Source organism: Quercus robur, chromosome 6 (assembly GCF_932294415.1).
Source record: "Quercus robur chromosome 6, dhQueRobu3.1, whole genome shotgun sequence".
In the NCBI taxonomy this organism is placed as follows: Eukaryota; Viridiplantae; Streptophyta; class Magnoliopsida; order Fagales; family Fagaceae; genus Quercus; species Quercus robur.
Genome location: NC_065539.1, coordinates 31,292,208 through 31,299,352, shown reverse-complemented (window position 1 = coordinate 31,299,352; position 7,145 = coordinate 31,292,208).

The following is a 7,145-nucleotide window of genomic DNA, read 5'->3' as shown; positions in this document are numbered from 1 at the left end:
TCACTATAAGGCTTAAAAACAGCACTATAAGGCCCCTTAAACCTGTTATGGGGACTCATAAAAAAATTTTTGCAGGAAAACGCCGCTATAGAGCCCAAAAACGTCACTATCGGGCTTAAAAACGCCACTATAGGGCCCCTTGAACCTGTTATGGGGACTTATAAAAAAAATTTTGCAGGAAAACGCCGCTATAGGGCCCGAAAACGTCACTACAGGGCCCTTAACCTGGTGTGGGGGGTTTAAAAACGCCGCTATAGGGCCCGAAAACGTCACTATAGGGCTTAAAAACGCCACTATAAGGCTCCTTGAATATGGGGCGACAGTGGATTAAAAAAACATGGTACTCGAGCTCACCAAGCTCGAGTACCAGAAAAAGTGGTATTTCCCTAATTATTTCCGAAACAGTGCTCTGTTGCTAAATATTTCAAAAATTAATGCTAATGGGCCATTTTGGCCAAGATACTGCATAAATCACTTTTGTCCATTCCTCTATGCTATCTCCACAAGCCTCATCTTGGCTCTTAAGCTAGATGTCCAATATAGCAAATAAAAAATAATGTCCAATATAGCCTCTCTTTTGTTGTGTTCATAGGGGACTCCATTTTTGTGATTGGGAAAATTCTTAGGTAATCTTAGCCAAGCCAATAAGAGGACGCTATGGTGATAAAGATGAATTACATCACTATTCATGCCATGTCAACCGAATAAGCATTGCTGCTCCAAACGTCTGTTAGTCCCTGTGGACACAATGGGAAGTCATCACCTAGTTTTTGTAATGGTCTAGAAACCATATATATAGCGTTCTCTCGAGAAATGACCATTGATCTTACTACCAGAGATATGAGTTCGAAGTTAAGGAATGGTTTTGGGAAGATGTTAGGCACCCAAAACCGCCCAACCCTAAGGTTGGCTTTCCCTTATTGTGTCTTATGTCTTAACCCTATTAAAGACATATTCAATATTTTATCTATACTCACACATTCTAGCATTCATCTAACAATCAACATAGCATCAAACATCCCTAGCATGACATAGACCCTAGCATGTTACTATCATACATGTCATCCACCTAACATTCATCTAGCATACTTCTCATCACACCATATTACATCATTCAAGGCAGCAACATGTGAACACTAAATCAAGGCAGTAACACAAGCGTAAAAGGATCCAAGCAAACATGTGATTAAGCATAACTTTTCTAAACAAACATGTTCAAATCTATCATTAAACAAAATCATATTCAAAGATACTTGTTCATATGAATGCATGACTTACCTCACTTACCTTGTAGCAACTCAGCACCTATGGCATTCATGCATGGACATGTGAATGCGTGTTCATGGTATCAAAACAATAAAACACTAGATGAACCCTAATCTAAACATGTGAAAAGCAAACCAATAAACAAGCATGCGAAATATAAGCTCAAAAGTGTGAATATATATAAATAAAAAGGAACTAAAACAGAAGCATATTATGCAAGGAAACAAGAAATAGAATTAGAAAAATTAGGTTTAGGGTTTCTGGTAGGATCATGCACATGCATGAACAAGGCTGCATGCACATAATCAAGCTTGCGTACGTAGCCAAGATTATGCACACGTGGATTTCAGCCCAAAAACCCTAGCAACACAGCAAACAGAGCAAAACTTCAAAACACTAAACCTAACATCCTAACATGCTTTTAAAACATAAAACTACATAAACCTAAGCTATATAAACTTATTAAAATACAAAACAAACAAAGAAACAAGATAAACAATAAAATTAAAATAGAAAAAAGAGAAAAGAATTTAGAACTCATTACCTCAAAACAAAAACTCCTAGGCTTGATTTTTAATCATTTCCCTGAGTCAAATCTATTCACAATCAATGAAAATGTGATTAGTAGTCTTAAACTCAAAGATCAAGGCTAGAAAAGGCCCTAATCAAAAGAAAATTGACTTGAGAATGTTTTGTAAAAAACTCCCTCTTTGATTCACTATTTCTAGTGAATCTTAGTGTTTTTCCGTGGGATTTTTGCGTCTCTTTGAAAAGGTACCATGTATGGCTATTTATATTAAGAAAATAGGGGTTTGGAACGACTCCAGAATATGTGGGATTTGTTTCAAACCTCAGCATTAATGCAAAAAACTTTCATTTTTATGTTTTTGGAACCCTTCATGCGCATGCAAGATCAGGCCTATGTACGCATGCAACATGGCTACGCGCGCAGGCTGATTCCTGCGTGCGCATACCGAGGGTTTCCTTGGTTTAATTTTCCAAAAATAGACCTATTTACTCATTAATATTTATATTTTTCATTTTAACATTTCTCAATTAAATTTCACATTTGATTGGGCCCTAAACCAACCTTAGGTATTAGAATTTCAACATCATTAGGGAACGGGGACCCAAGTCGTAAAGGGTACAAAATGTGATGTCTACAGATGCCCTTCTTTCGATTTGTGAGCTTCGCTAATAGAATCAAAAGAATAAGAGACAAAACATTTTTTTTTGACGTACAGCTCGGGCCTAACCCACACACACGACACACATCACGCATACATGGGGCAGAGTGCAACTTCGAAGAGTTGCGTGGGATTTGTATGTCCAAACCACCTTTGTTGCTTGGGAAACGAGCAACAACAGATTCACTATCTTAGAACCTGTTTTGCCAATTGCAAGCAAAAGGCGAGTGACTCCTAAAGTCACTAAAAAAGAAAAACAAACAAGGCCAACGGCTGCAACCATCAACCAAACAAACAAGGGTGCTCTTACGAGCTTAAAAGGATATATATTTGTGGGGTCCATCTGGGGCTCTTGTCTCAAACTTTTCTAGGTGGCTTGCACCTTTGGGTAATACTTGTCTTCTCCATCTCTATCTCTACCTATTCTGATGAGGCTCTTGCCTCGGGGTGACCTTGGTCTCTATCTCTATCTTTACCTCTTTCGTTGTGCTTGCATATTCAACTCCCTCGGGATATGTGACAAGTTCTATATGATGTGCTTGCATGTTCAATTCCCTCAGGATATATGCATAAGTTCTGAGTGATATGCTTGCATGTTCAATTCTCTCGAGATATGTGCACAAGTTTTATGTTGTATAGGATCTGTGCTTGCATATTCAATTCCGTCGGGATATGTGCATAAGTTCTATGGTATTCCTTTCTGACTTCATAGAGGTTCGTGCCTGCATGTTCAATTCCTATAGGATATGTGCATGAATTTCGTATTGCATGTTCAATTCCCTCAGGATATGTGCACAAGTTCTATATGATATGCCTGTATGTTCAATTCTCTCGAGATATGTGCATAAGTTCTATGTTGTATAGGATCTATGCCTGCATATTCAATTCCCTCGGGATATGTGCACAAGTTCTATGGTATTCCTTTATGATTTACATGGGGGTTCGTGCCTGCATGTTCAGTTCCCGTAGGATATGTGCACAAATTCTGTATTCTGACTTGCTTAACTATTTTTTCTTGGATGAAAGATCCACTAGGGATGCTAAAGGACTCACTAGGGAGTATAATTCTACTAAGAAGTGTTTTGGTGATGACCTCCAACAAAGTCTTGATGGTGTACGGCCCACTAAAGGGTAGCTTACTGGGGATCTTTCCTCCACTAAGGAATAATTATCTTCTTCTTTCTTATGACTCACTGGAGATTTATGTTAACTCCACCCTCGAGGAGTTTTTACCAGACTCTACTCGAGAAATTTTATTTTGCAACTCTCGAAAGGGCTGCTTCTACGTCTTAGACCCATGAGGGAGTCCTCCTGTGATACTGAGATTCACTTGGGGACTTGGTTGATGATCCTAGCTCATGATTATTTCTGATCCACTGAGGGATGTTTTTTATGCTTTCAATTTACTGGGGATATTTTGAGAGTTTCGATCCATTGGAGATGCTTTTGATGCTTTCAATCCACTAAGGATGCTTTTTATGGTCTTTATGTTCCTTGTCTACTAAAGGCATTCCTATCATTTTTGGATGAATTTTTTTAATTTTATTTTGCATTTCTGGCCTCTTGCGAACTTTCTAGGGGTATTTGGATTTTTTTTTTTTTGGTGCTAAACTACATGTAGTTTAGCAGGGAGGTCTAACTATATGTAGTTTAGCCATCAAGTGTGTTCCCGATGTAGACACCACATTTTATACCCTTTACGACTCAGGCCCCTGTTCCCCAGCGATGCTCAAACTCTAAGGACCAAGACCAATTTAGAGCCCAATCAAATATTAAAATGACTTGAGAAGTGTTAAAATGGAAAATATAAGCTTTTAAATGAGCAAAAATCTATTTTTAGAAATTAAATGACCAAAGTGGCTCTCGGCCTGTGTAGTGAGTCGCGGCCTGTGTACGCAAGCTAAAGCCTGCGTACGTAGGCACATTCTTGTGTACGAAACTAGGGTTTTAGAAGTATAAGAAAGACAAGTTTTTAGCAATAATGGCTGAGATTTGGAATGAATCCCACATCATCTGGGAGTCGTTCCAAACCCCATTTTTTCAACTATAAAAAGCCTTACATGGTATATTTTCAAAACACACAGAAATCCTACGAGAAAAACCTAAGATTCACTAGAAAATAATAAATCAAAAGATAGTTTTTCATAAAACACCCCCAAGTCATTTTTATTTGATTGGGACCTTTTATGGCCTCAATCCTTTGAGTTTAAGATTGCTAATCACTATTTTATTGAATTGTGATAGATTTCATTGAGGGAAACGGTAAAAAATCAAGTGCAAGAACTTTTGCTTTAAGGTATCCTTTTAAACTTTTCCTTTTCTTTTCTGCCTTTAATCTTTATTTTAATCCATGTTTTGTTTAGTTTATGTTTACACATGTTTGTTTAGGTTAGTTTTAGGTTTTCTTTATGTCTTTAAGCATGTTAGGTTGTTAGATTTTACGTTTTATATTTTGTTTGGCTTCTGCTATGTTTCTGTGTAAATTAGGTTTTCAGGGTAAGGATCTGCGTACGCATGATCTAGCCTGCTCATGCAGGCTGAACTCATGCGTACGCAGACCTATTCTAGCGTGTATGATTCTGTTACCCAAAAACTCTAATTTTTGTTTGTTTTGTTTCTGCATTCATATGTTTATTCTGTGTAGCCTCTTTTTCATATGTTTTTAAGCCTCATAATTGCTTGTTTGCCTTTTAACATGTTTGTTTGTTATCACATGTCTAGATTAGGGTTTCTTAATGTTAATACCATTCATCCACATGTTCATGCATGGATGCCATAAGTGTTGTGCTGCTGAAAGGTAAGTAAAGGATAAGCCATGCATTAGCGATGTTCATGCATTGTATTAGGGTTTCACTTTGATGATATGATAGAACATGCTTAGATGTAAGATTAGGGATTTGTAATATTTTTGCTTGCTGCCTTGTTGTAGATGCATGATAGGTTTTTACATGTTAGATGAATGCTAGGGTTTCTTTAATGTGTTTGGCTCCTTTCTGTTTGGTTAGATTGATAAGTATGTGTGTTTTGGGATGAAGGATACCATGATTGTATGTATAGATGTATGTTAGTGTGTGTGTGAGTATAGATGCAAGTGTTGAAAGTGTTTTTAATGAGGTTAAGGTATAAGACACAATGATGGGAGGCCAACCTTAGGGTTAGGCGATCTTAGGTGCCTAACACCTTCCCAAGAACGTACCTAAACTCCAAACTCAAACTTTGGTAGTAAGATCAAAGGTCCTTCCTCAAAAGAACGCTATATTCATGGTTCCTAGACCATATAACTAGGTGACGACTCCATTCTGTTGTGCCCACACCCGCCTCTTCATCTTTTTTCTCCAATGGTTATCAACCGTTTCTTTTCTTTTTTTTCATTCTTTTCATCTCCCTCATCTCTTCATATTCCCTCTAACTCTCTCTACAAAAACCTCATGTCTCTCTCTAATTCCCTCACAATCTGACCTTCATTTTCTTCTTCAATCTCAACTTCTCTCTCAAACTCTCTTATCTCCTTTAATGGCACCCAAGTCCAAAAAGAGTTCCTACATCCTTTCCATTGATGCCTTCCATCTCACCCACTAGAATGGGGTGGTAAGGCTGATGATGACTCCTTCCTTGACCTACAGATCACAACAACCTCTTTCGGAAGGTGCAAGGGCCAAATTGGTGAGTTTCATCATTTTTTTCCATTTTCGAGTTTTTCCTTTGATCTTCTGTTTTGAACTATTTTTAGGCTTGTAAATGCTTGGGCTTTGCTGTGGGATGAGTTTAGATGAAAACTTGACACTTTAGGAGGGGTAGAAACATGTTTAGGTTAAGTTTTGATCGAGAAAACTTTGAAAATGTCGAAGAACACCCCTCTGTGTTCATTCTTGCATGCGCAGGTTCAAGCTTACATGCGCAGACATGTTCTTGCGTACTCAGCCTATATTTATGTGTACGCAGGCTTGTTCTTGCGTGCATGTATCTATTCTTTAGTTTATGCACGTGCAGGTTCCAACCTGCATACGCGTGCAGCTTTTTACGTACGCAAGATCCTTCTTGCGCACGCATGGCACCAGGCAAAAACCCTAGTTTGGGCATTTTAGCTCCTTTTTTCATCTTTTTGCAATTTTAAAATCATTCCTCACCATTTTTGCATCTCACTATATGCCTCACCTCACATCTCACTCTATTGTGAATCCAGTATCACTTTCCCACCATTCTTTCCACCTAATCATGAATTTAATTTCATTCTCTTTTGTAGGTTTCAACCCATATTCTGGTAGGGGAAGTACTAGCCAAGTATTGGTGTGGTACAACATCCTTACCAAGGAGACTTGGGGCCACATATGTGCTGCAGGTTTTAAGCTTGTCCTTCGCTTACTGCCTAAGAGGTTTGCGAGTGCTGTCTTGGCCCAGACCTTAGCTGAGAGGTGGTGGGACATTACTGACACCTTCCATGTTGCTGATCAGGAGATGATTATCACCCCTCACGACTTCCAATGCAAGATCGCCCTGCAGTTTGATAAAGTCCCGATAAGTTTGGAGGACGAGTCGAGCACTCAACTGGGTGCAAAGCTACTCGGGTGGAGGTATGCTATTGAGATGATCCGCTATACCAATCTAGAGGTGGACTTCATGCATTGTCCATAAGGGACGGCTGAGGAGGGTACCTAGATGGCCAAGGTCTTTTTGCTATATCTGTTAGAGGCG